A 12,033-nucleotide genomic window follows, 5' to 3' on the forward strand; every position below is an offset into this window, starting at 1 on the left:
ACTTATTCATGGTGGAGTAATTCCTTGTGGGCTTTCTAATTTTGGTTGGTGAGTTATGTCAGAGGGTTGAGACAGACCTTCATAGGCTATGCTGAAGATCAGCTGAATTAACTCATAAGAAAGTATGTCTCAAATCACAGTGAAAAGAATACATAGAAGGCCAAGAGCAGTCTACCGGCTCATGCCATTATAAAAACAAACAAATAAAACAAAAAACCTACAAGAGTGACATGCTTAACTATCAAACTCTGGCAAGAATCATACAAGGAAATACTATTAAAAATTCTCTTACGCCCTGGCTGGTGTGGTTCAGTGGATGAGTGCCGGCCTGTGAACCAAAGGGTCACTGGTTTGATTCCTGGTCAAGGGCACACGCCTGGGTTGCAGGCCAGGTTCCCAGTGGGGGCTGCACAAGAAGCAACCACATGTTGATGTTTCTCTCCCTCTCTTTCTCCTCCCTTCCCCTCTCTCTAAAAATCAACAAATAGAATCTTTAAAAAAAAACAAAAGACTCTCTTCCATGGACCAGACACTTTACTTACATTATCTTCAAACTTTGTACAACTACAAGGGAAGTGACAGTGTGTTTCACACAAGAAAACTGCAACAGGATTATTAATCTACAATTAATTTGGGAGCCTCAGTTAACCCAGGTCTGAATGATGTAAAGCTCATGCTCTTGCAAATTCCCCGCATTGTTTGTCAAAACTATTTGGGGGAAAAAACACCATCACCTGCACTATATATGTATTTTTTTTCCCAGTTTCAGTTTTAATTCGGGGCAGTTACCCCAATGGATCATAAAAATGTGTTAAATAAGTAATGAAAAAGGAAAAAGAACCCTGGCTGGTGTAGCTCAGTGGATTCAGTGCTGGCCTGCAAAGCAAGGGGTCACTGGTTCAATTCCCAGTCAGGGCACGTGCCTGGGTTGCAGTCCAGGTCCTCAGTGGGCGTTGTGCGAGAGGCAACCACACATTGATGTTTCTCTCCTTCTCTTTCTCTCTCTTTTCCCCTCTAAAAATAAATAAATAAAATCTTTTTTTTAAAAAGGGAAAAGGAATTCATAAAACTACAAAATAATTGCATTTTAAGTAGAGAAATTTTTGTTTTCAATTTTCCTTCATTTTTCCAATTTGGGATTTTGTTTGTGTACAGAAAAGGCAATCACAAGAATCATATTTATGAGAAATCCCTGCAGGGGTGTCCAACCTTTTGGTGTCTCTGGGCCACAATGGAAGAAGAAGAATTGTCTTGGGCCGCATGTTAAATACATTATGACACATAATCACAAAAAAAAATCTCATAATGTTTTAAGTAAATTTATAATTTTGTGTTAGGGCACATTCATAGACATCCTGGGCTGCATGTGGCCCATGGGCCACAGATGGACACCCTTGCCCTAGAGTTTCCAGAATTTAATAAAAATGTCTCCGAGATGAGCATTCCAAGTCCAACACAGCAAACCAATGTAAATTCCATATCTTAATGAGGAGCTTGTGCATGTAGCCTCAGTACAATTTTACCCAACAAGCCAGAAACAATAAGGCTGATTGGTGGCAATACATTTCAGTAGTAAGTCCTGTTACCCAGCCACAGAAAGGCTGCTGGGGTGTGTCTACTGAGCTTGTCTAGGGATGAGTTTCCAGGGACCATCCAGGGGTGTTCAAGAATTGCCAACAATTTAAATATTATCAGCACAAATTGCATTTAGAGTTTGGAGTAAAGAAATCTGATTTTAACAAGGTGGATTAAATTCACTACTTAAAACATATGATGTGAGCCTGGCCTGCACGCTAAACCCTCCCTGTCCCTAGCTCCCTCAGCCTCTCTAGGGTAGGGCTGAGACCATTGTCTGCTGCCCTCAGCCCACTGTGCTCAGCTCCCACTGGGACCATGCCCTCTGAAGTGGGACGGCACCTGCACGGTGAATATGTATTTGGCTTACAACTTGGGACAGTCGAAGGAACACTAGCTTTGCAGTCAGGTTGGACATGTGTCTGTAGCTTACTGGCTTGTATGACTTGGGCTCTTTCAGTCTCACAGAATCTTGTATGTCCTAAGAAGTATCTGGCGATGAACAGAGACAAGAGAAAATCTTCAATTTTTAACTGTGTCTGGCCATTTTGGTTTTGAGAGTTTGCCTAATCAGCTGGTCAACAGATGAACTCAGCAAGGCTTCTGTTCTAATATTCTCTGTGTTAAGGAGGTTGGAATTGAAAAATCAATGCTAATGGATACACTGTTTAATACTAATTTTGAAGACCATGAATACTCACATTTTTATTTTTTAAAAGATTTTATTTATTTACATTTAGAGAGAGAAGAAGGGAGGGAGAAAGAGAGGGAGAGAAACATCGATGTGTGGTTGCCTCTTGCATGCCCTGCACTGGGGACCTGGCCCACAACCCAGGCATGTGCCTCCACTGGGAATCAAACTGGCAACCCTTTGGTTCGCAGGCTGGCGCTCAATCCACCGAGACATACCAACCAGGTGTGCAACCACGTGGGCAAATCCTCACATTTTCACCCACATGTTAGACTTAAAGCTCAGACAGATGAACTCCAAAAAAGAACTGTTTGATTGAAACTGACCATTGTGAATAGAGTGGGATTCGATAACCAAATAAACAAAGAGGAGAGCTACTAACCAACAGTCGACTACATAGATGCTCAGTCTGAGGCCAAGTCTAAGAACTGAAGACTAAGCATTTTCTCTTTAACTGCCACGATTCTCATATCCCCCATGTGCCTCTCTACTCTCTGAAGACACTTGATCTCTTAACCACGAAGAGCCTTGACAAAGTGAACATTATACCAGTGATTGCCAAAGCAGATGCAATTTCTAAAACTGAACTACAGAACTTTAAGATCAAGTGCACGAGTGAACTGGTCAGAAATGATGCCCAACTATACCAATTCCCAAGAGATGAAGAAACTATTTGTAAAATCAGTGTTTCACTAAATGGACACTTACCACTTGCAGCTGTAGAAAGTACGGGTTATGTACAAGTAGACAACGAAAACCACTTGTGCATGACATGTGGTTTTAGAAAGTGCTACTTTGTAAAGCCCCAGGGGTGCTCATTCATACAAACATGAAGGGTCTGCGAGGACAGACCCACACCCCGCCCTGCGAGCTTTACAGGTGCTGCAAACGGGAGGAAATGGGCTTCAGGGCCGTAGGCCCAGAGAGTAAGTTGCTCAGTGTTCAAGAGACCCACGGTGCCAAAGACACAGATTTCACGGGAAACACCCATCCGGGAAAGGAAGGAGAAATGAAGCAGACGTTTGTACGGCGAGTAAAGGAGAAAGAAGCCACACTGAAAGAAGCTGAATTTGAGCACCTTAAAAGAGTTACCAGGAAGACACAATGAAGCCTGAAGAAAAGAGAAGACTTTTGGAAGAAGAAATAATCTCTTTCTCTAAAAAGAAAGCTACTTCCAAGGTATACCAAAACCAGACCTTTATAGCAATTGACAGGAACCTGAAGGACAAGGACCATAAGAACTTCGATTTTATGTAAAAAAGAAAAAAAGTTTCCAGATAACAGAAGGTCATCTCAAGCAGAAGTTATTAAAATGTTAGAAGTATCTTGCTGTTTTTACTTGCTATATTGCTTATTCTGTATCTGGCAGTGGTCAGTACTGCCATTCATGGAAAAATACTTTTAAGTATAAGGTCAGTGCATACGCCAGATTGGATGATATAACATATCCACTGTGGTTGGAAGTTTTTAAGGTGCTGGTTTGTCATGAATCTAGATCATTTCTCCTGCCTCCCACTTATGGTCGCTCTGCAGAGTGCTGTGCCACAGAGCAGTGTTAGCGCCACTGAAAACACCAAACTCACCCATGTCATGGCTGTCCAATAGCTTTTATATTCCAAGGTGAACTTTTCTTATATGTAATAAAGATAAAATTTTGGGAATATGTTTTAAAATGTATTATGTACCTGAAACTCTAACCTCTCAATAGTCTTATGGAACTTCTTTATTTTTGGTATAAATACTCAGTGGATAACATGATCCTAAGCTTTTATATCAAATTTTATAACATGATGGCTTTCCATGCTTCAGCACACCTTACTGTGGTTGATGAAACAAGATACGTTTAAAAGTAAAAACATCTCAGTATATAAACTATTTTTTCTAGTGATAAGTACTTTCAAACCTAGGTATTATCACAATATTTTCATTATGGTGTATTATTTTTTAAAGAATTTAATTTGACTGCCCTGGCTAGTGTAGCTCAGTGGATTGAGCACGGGCCTGTGAACCAAAAGATCGCGGTTCGATTCCCAGTCAGAGAACATGCCTGGGTTGCAGGCCAGTTCCCAGCAGGGGACACACAAGAAGCAACAATATATTGATATTTCTCTCTCCCTCTCTCCTTCCCTTCCCTTCTAAAGATAAATAAATAAAATATTTTAAATAAATAAATAAATAAAAGAATTCACTTTTACTTATTTTTAGAGAGAGTGGAAGGGAAGGAGAAAGGGAGGGAGAGAAATATCAATGTGTGGTTGCCTCTTGCATGTCCCATACTGGGGACCTGGCCCGCAACCCAGGCATGTGCCCTGACTTGGGATTGAACCTGTGACTCTTTGGTTTGCAGGCCAGCACTCAATCCACTCAGCCATGCCAGCCAGGCTCATTATGATGTGTTATATAGTTGGTGCTGAAAACTCCGTCTTCCAGGGGAAAAAATAATAAGAAGAGTGAGCCATGTTACTAACAATATTTCTGAAGAAAATAGCTATAAACATCTGAATGTTAAAGATATAAAAATTTAGATAATTTATATCTTAAAGGATAATTGAATACAATGCTTTAGTAATCTCAGAAGAACTAAATGTTTCTTAACACCCATAGGTATATAATTTTTCATTTTTTGTACTTGAACATTCTAAATATAGCTGTCATTTACTCTTGACAAATAAACTATATCTACATATTTACTTTAAAAAACATATGGTATAATTTCATTTAAAAAGTATTGGTCTGGGTCTCTTGGTTTAATCAACTTTCTGGCGGAAGTTAGAGCTTGTCATTTGACATATATTTGAGAGCTTGCTTGGAGGTTCTAGCAGGGGAGCACAACTACTCATGTGCCCCTGACTGAGGGCCAGTCCTCTCCTCCATTTGGGGAGGTCATCCTCTTAAACCAAGTGCGCAGCTTCGGAAGGAATGCACATGGAATGGTGAGGGAGGAAGGGGACACCTGTGTAGCCAGCCAGATCAGCCAAATCAAACCTGGCAACCAATGGTATAACAGATGTCACAGCCAGATTGCCCTCGTTACAGGAGAAACTCCCAGAAACTAGGTTCTCCTCACTGGTGCAGCGAAGTATTACAGGTCAGGGAGCCATTAGTGTGCAAGCAAAGTTTATTAATACTAAGTTCCAATAGGAAAGCAAAACCAAGTGTGGCTAGAGCAAGAGTGGCCAGAGGCCAGGTAGCTAGGAGCTGAGTGGCCAAAGGACAGTGGCCAGAGGCCGGCTGGCCAGGGCCCCCCATGTGGCAAAAAGAACCAGGAAGCCAAGAGAGTGAGTCCTTTGTTCTGAGGACTTATATAGTTGGTGGGATGGAGGTGAGGGAGTTACATATTAAGTGCTGGGTAAAGGCGGTGCCAGCTTTCCCAGGAGACATGACTACCCAAACATAGGTTTGTGTGGGGGCCTGTTAGTCTGAATCCCTATCTTGCTCTAGACTCTATTCATTTTTGTACATGATGAGAGACAGGCAGTTAACGAAAGTTGGTTTATGGCTTTTTCCCTTGAGCCCTGTAGTCCCCCTCCCCTTCTCCCTTCCAGGCCTTGGGACCAATACAGTCTCAAGGTTTTCCTTTTCTCAGCTAGTGGAGATGATGCACGCAGACTTTCAAGGGCTCCCCCGCTCCTGTGCTATCATAGTTTCACTTGCTATTTGAAATACCTGCCTGCTTTATTGGACCGGGCTCAGGGTTACTGGGTCAATGTGTAAGCTTTTGCTTTTAGCCTGCTGTATTAAGTTCTTTGTTAGATTGAAGTGATGAGGCCCCTGCCTTCATTTCCCCTCTGGCCACTCATGCTACTGTAACACCCTCACATCCTGATATATATTTGATACATGCTCCTCACATCTCAGATTTAGCTCTAGGTTACATTTTATTATGTGGACTTAAATTTTTTTCATAGCACTAAATAATTAAATAAAGAAATAAATTTAACCATTAACCAGAAATATGAAAAGATGGTTTTGTTAATATATTTAGCAAAACTAAATGGTACAAATAATTGGAATCAGTGGGAGAGTAACTTTATCCAACTAATTGGTCAGTTTTACATTTTGACCATAAGTTTATTTTGTCAGACTCTGAAGAGACCAACCACTATTATTAAAAAAAGTACTGACATGATAAAAATATTTTATTTTTCTAAAATAGCCATGTCATATAATCTGTATTATGTATTCTATAACAAATGCATAATCATATTAACAAGACCAACTAAATGATTTTAATACCATGACAACAGTACAAATAAAATATTGTTAAAATTTAATTTCATAATCATTTCAACATGAAGAAAATCACCTTGGATTCCTATTCAGTTAGAGCCCCTTAAAGAGGAGCTTTTAATTCCAGTCAAGATGGCAGCATGGGTGAATACAACTCACCCCCTCACACAACCACATCAAAATTACAACTAAACTACAGAAAAACCATCATTCAGAGCCACCAGAAATTGAGCTGAATAGAAGTTCTACAACTATGGAATTAAAGAAGAAACCACATCAAGACTGGTAGGAGAGGAGGACACATGAAAATAGGCTGGTCCCTACCCACATGTGGCAGATGAAAATGGGGAGGGAGCCCTGGCTGGTATGGCTCAGTGAATTGAGCACCAGACTGCAAAGCAAAGGGTCGCCAGTTCAATTCCCAGTCAGGGCACATGCCTGGGTTGTGGGCCAGGTCCCTAGTGCAGGGCATGCAAGAGGCAGCCACACATTGATGTTTCTCTCCCTCTCTTTCTCCCTCCCTCCCCTCTGTCTAAAAATAAATAAATAAAATCTTTTAAAAAAAATGTGGAGGGATATCTCAGGAGCAAGGGGTCCCAGCCCCACATCAGATCCCCCAGCCCAGATTCCAGTGACAGGAAGATAAGTCACCATAACTTCTGGCTATAAAAAATGGCAGGTATTAAAGCCCTGGAAAACAGAAACTTCTAGAGTCCCAGGCAGTTCATCTTAAAAGGCCTGCACACAGACTTACTCGGAGTCACTCCCTCTGAGCTCTAGTATGGGGGCAGCAGATTAGAAGGCACTAGAGGAAGAACTGAACATATGAGGAAGAACTGAATTGTCCAGCATCAGGGTGAGAGCTGGGGGCCAGCTTTCTCTCAGACAGAAGTGCTGGCAAAGACCGTTGTTCCTTTTTTGACCCCTTTCCCCAGAGAAAGAGCAGGCGGGCACCATATGTGACACTTCATCAACCTGGCTCATACTGTTTGTGCCACCCTGGTGATCTCACACAACTTCTGGGCCCACCCAATCTGTTTCCAGTGGCTTTTCCATATGAATGGCTTGTCTTGGCTCATGTTTCAGATTTTCCTAAATTTTCTCAAACAAGCAGCATCTGGCCTCAGCAAATCCCATACCTCTTGCTGAGTGGCCCCAGGCCTAACACTAGGAGCAGCCAGCTTTGTTTCACAGGTTGGCCTAACCTGGGCACCTCCAAGCCCAGCAGGAGGAGCAGCCATCTGCAGATCGCTTTGTAGCTCATCCCAAGTGGCCCTGGACAGAACACAGGTAATAACTAACCTTGGACATGCCAGCAGGAATCAATGTTCAACTATAAGAGGAGGGTATACACAGCCCAAAGAGCAGGCGCACCTCACTCATACCCAGCTTGAGTGATGAGGGAGGCTGTGCCACTGGACCCTACAGGACACCTACTACATCAAGGAGGCTGCCAACATGAGGAGACAAAGAAACATAGCCTAAATGAAAGCACAGACAGAACTCCAAAAAAAAAAAAAAAGAAGAACTAAACAAAATGGAGATAAGCAATCTAATAGATGCAGAGTTCAAAACACTGGTTATAAAGATGCTCAAGGAACTTAGTGTGAACTGCTACAGTATTAAAGATATCCAATCATAAAAGAAAGGATACACTAATTGAATTGAAATAAAGAACAATTTACAAGGAATCAACAGTAGAGTGGATGAAGCTGAGAATCAACTTAGCTATCTGGAATACAAGGAAGCAAAAACATCCAATCAGAACAGCAAGAAATAAAAAGAATCCAAAATAATGAAGATAATTTAAGATCCTCTGAGTCAACCTCGAGCATACCAATGTTTGCATCATGGGAGTGCTAGAGAAGAGAGAGTGCAAGAAGTTGAAATCATAATGGCAGAAAACTTCCCTAACTTGGCGAAAGAAATATATACAAGTCCAGAAAGTGCAGCGAATTCCAAAAAGATGAATTCAAAGAGGCCCACACCAAGACACATCATAATTAAAATGCCAAAGGTTAAAGACAGAGAATCTTAAAAGCAATAAGAGAAAAGTAGTTAATTACATACAAGGGAGCTCACATAAGATTGTCAGTTGATTTCTCAAAAGAAACTTTGCAAGCAAGAAGAGATTGGCACAAAATATTCAAAGTGATGAAAATCAAGGACCAACAACCAAGATATACTCTGCCCAGTAAAATGATCATTTAAGAATCAAAGGACAGATAAAGAACTTCCCAGACAAAAAAAGCTAAAGGAGTTCACCACCACAAAGCCAGTATTATATGAAATGTTAAAGGGTCTTCTTTAAGAAGAATATAAAAAAATATGAACAATAAAATGGCAATAAATACATATCTATCAAAAATTAAATCTACCAGACTCTCGAGGTTTGATTCCCAGTCAGGGCACATTCCTGGGTTGCAGGCCAGTTCCCAGCAGGAGCCAGTTCCCAGCAGGGGATGCACGAGAAGCAACCATACATTGATGTTTCTCTTCCTCTCCTTCCCTTCCCCTCTAAAGATAAATAAATAAAATATTTTTAAAAATTAAATCTAAAAAACAAAATAAACAATCAAGTAGAACAGAAACAGCATAGATACAGAGAAAGTTTTTGTGGTTGGCAGATGGGAGGGAGGCGGTGAGATGGGCATACAAGGTGACAGGATTAGGGAGTACAAATTGGTAGATACAGGAGGATGTAAAGTGCAGCATAGGGAATATAATGGGTTGGCCAAAAAGTCTGTTTAGTTTTTTCCATCAAATAAAAGGCACATTTTTCATTTTCACCAATAACTTCATTGATTTGGGTATTTTGAATATGTCAGCTATCCCCTGCCATTGGCTTCTAGTGGGTAGAGGCCAGGGGTGCTGCTAAACAACTTCCAATGGATAAGACAGCCCCAAAGCAAAAAATTATTTGGCCAGAATGTCAATAATACCAAGAAACTTCGCAAACTACTTTTGACACATTCAATCAGTCACAGCTCCTTCCCCATACACTGCACAAATCTTTTTTTTTGCATTTTTGCCTTTCTTGAAATAATAAAGCATGATACACCAAAAATGTTGCACATTTTCTTTCATCTTCAATATTAAAATGGCTGCACAAAAATTCACCAATTTTGATAACTTTTTTTAAATGCACACTGATACGAAAACTATCACAATAGAATTTAACAAAGTTGTTTTGAATGAAGTTAAAGACAACTAAGCACTACTAGAGCCATTGTACAGAAAAAACTAAATGAACATCTTGGCCAACCTAAGAGTAGCCAAAGAACATATATGCATGACTGATAAGCATGATGTGGAGATTGTCTGAGGGAGTGGGGGGCTGGGTGGAGCGGGGGAAGGGAGAAAATTGGGACAGCTGTAATAGCATAAACAGTAAAATATAATTTTAAAAAAGGAGAGAGAAGCTTTTTTCCTTTTTTTTCAGTTTCCACAAGTTACAGCATGAATTATTTCAAATGAAAACATTCCTTCTATATGTGTCTTAAAAAAGCCGCTGCCACCTACACTAGGGTGCTCACCTACTACAAACCTGGGATGAAAGTTCTCACACTGCTTTTTGCACAGGCTTGTGCACGTGTCAGGACCCAGGGTCAGGACTGCTTGGTGACAAGTGGACACATGTGCCGATTACACAGAGTACTACAGGTGCCTCTCCACCTGCCTGAATCCTGGACAGTGTTGAGTATTTCCCACCTTTTGTCTCTCTAATTGGTATGAAGTAGTTATCTCATTGACATGAGTTTTTCATTTAATTTATTGCATTTATCATTTCTAGAGGTTCAATTTGGTTCTTAAAAAAATCTATCATACTACTTTTTCTAGTTTCCTATTTACTGAAGATATATTCAACCTATTTCCTTAAAATAATAAATTTGATTATTTTATAATCTGTATCAGACAGCTCCATATCTAAAGTCTTTAGGTTGGGTTATTAGAAAAAGTTTTTGAGCTCTTACTCAAGCACATTTTTTTTAAAAAAAGTTGGAATATTATCCCCAAACCTGACTAACTCTGCCAGGGAGAACTTTCCAGCACTCTGGCGTCACCCACATGTAGCCACACTATGCCCTGTTCCCTGGGACACACAGCTGCTGATGGCTACACTCTGTGCCACCCCTGCCCCCAGGGGTCAGATTTGGAGTCTGGGAGCCCCTAAAATTAGGCTTCTGAGGCAGTGGGCTGGAGCCTAATTTCCTTGAGTCTTGAGTTATCTTTGACTTGAGACACAAGGAAATTGTGTCTCATATGCTGGTCATTATATTTGAAAAATTATTTATAGAAATAATTTCAGGGCCAGAATGAAGGTAATTTCCTCCACAGAGAATTTGTGTTTGCTTCTTCCAGGAGCCTGGGAACACTGACCATGCTGAGTTGCCCAGGTCAAGGCTTGGGAATCCCTAGGTCACCCAGGCAGGGGAAGGCTGTAATGTTGGCAGGTTGATTCACGTCTAGTTTACCTTCATCCTAGTTTACTAGGGGGAGTGGGTCTCCTGGTAGACTTCCCATCGCCTTTTGGGCAGGCCCTGGGCTGTGATGGAGAACTGGTCATCTGAAGAGACTATGAAAAGGTGACTTCACTCTTTCCTGTTGGGCAGAAGATGTGAGGGAGAGGCCCTATCTGCTCCCTCCTTGGTTCCTGTGACCTACAGAATGATGCTGTCCCATCCTGTCAGTTCTATGCAGAGGATGTTGTCAACATTTTTCCTAGCATATTTCTTGTTTTCAGCAGGGAGGTTGCTGGAGAGTGTTCTTGCTACTACCAGGAAGAGGTGTCCTGTTGTTTTAATTTGCACTTCTTTGATTAGTGGTGAGTCCCAGGACTTCTTCTTATAGGGGTAGCATTTCACATTTCCTCTTGTGTGAAATGCCTATGTGTTCCCTGTGAACTCTTGGCAGTTTCCTGCTTTTCTCTTGTTGATTTGCAGGTGTTCCTTAAATACTCTAGCTACAAATTCTGTGTTAATTTTTTAAAGATTTTGTTTATTTATTTATCTTTAGAGGGGAAGGAGAGAGGGAGAGAAACATCAATGTATGGTTGCCTCTCGTGCATCCCCTGCTGGGAGTTGGCCTGCAGGGAACTGGCCTGCAACCCAGGCATGTGCCCTGACTGGGAATCAAACCGCGATCCTCTGGTTCGCAGGTCTGTGCTCAATCCACTGAGCTACACCAGCCAGGGCTCTGTGTTAATTTTATATAATGTCTTTTCCTAGTCTTTTATTCATCCAGTCAGTACTTTTATGGTGATCTTTACTGAACATAAATCCTTGACTTTGATGCAGGCAAATTCAACACATTTTTCTCCTCTGGAAAGTTGGAAATGTATCAATATCGTCCTTAATAACAGTCCAGACAAAGCCAGTTCTTCCAGCACCATTTGACCCCCCCAAAGCAGTGGGTCTCTGACATGCCTCTGTTGTTCACCAGGTTGTGTTTTCACAGGTAGCTTCATTTACCAGATTCTCAAAAAAACCACAAGTCCTTTGCATGTCTTGCTGCTAAACATACACCTCCTCCTTCTG

At 41.2% G+C, this 12,033-nt stretch overlaps 1 pseudogene; it reads left to right on the forward strand.

Annotated features, from left to right (window-relative positions):
* The first annotated feature begins 2,215 nt into the window (after positions 1-2,215).
* Positions 2,216-3,523, forward strand: LOC118991558 (septin-10-like; annotated as a pseudogene).
* Positions 3,524-12,033: the final 8,510 nt, after the last annotated feature.

The sequence above is a fragment of the Sturnira hondurensis genome, unplaced genomic scaffold (genome assembly GCF_014824575.4).
Source record: "Sturnira hondurensis isolate 20B ecotype Veracruz unplaced genomic scaffold, ASM1482457v3 Scaffold0007578, whole genome shotgun sequence".
Taxonomy (NCBI): Eukaryota; Metazoa; Chordata; class Mammalia; order Chiroptera; family Phyllostomidae; genus Sturnira; species Sturnira hondurensis.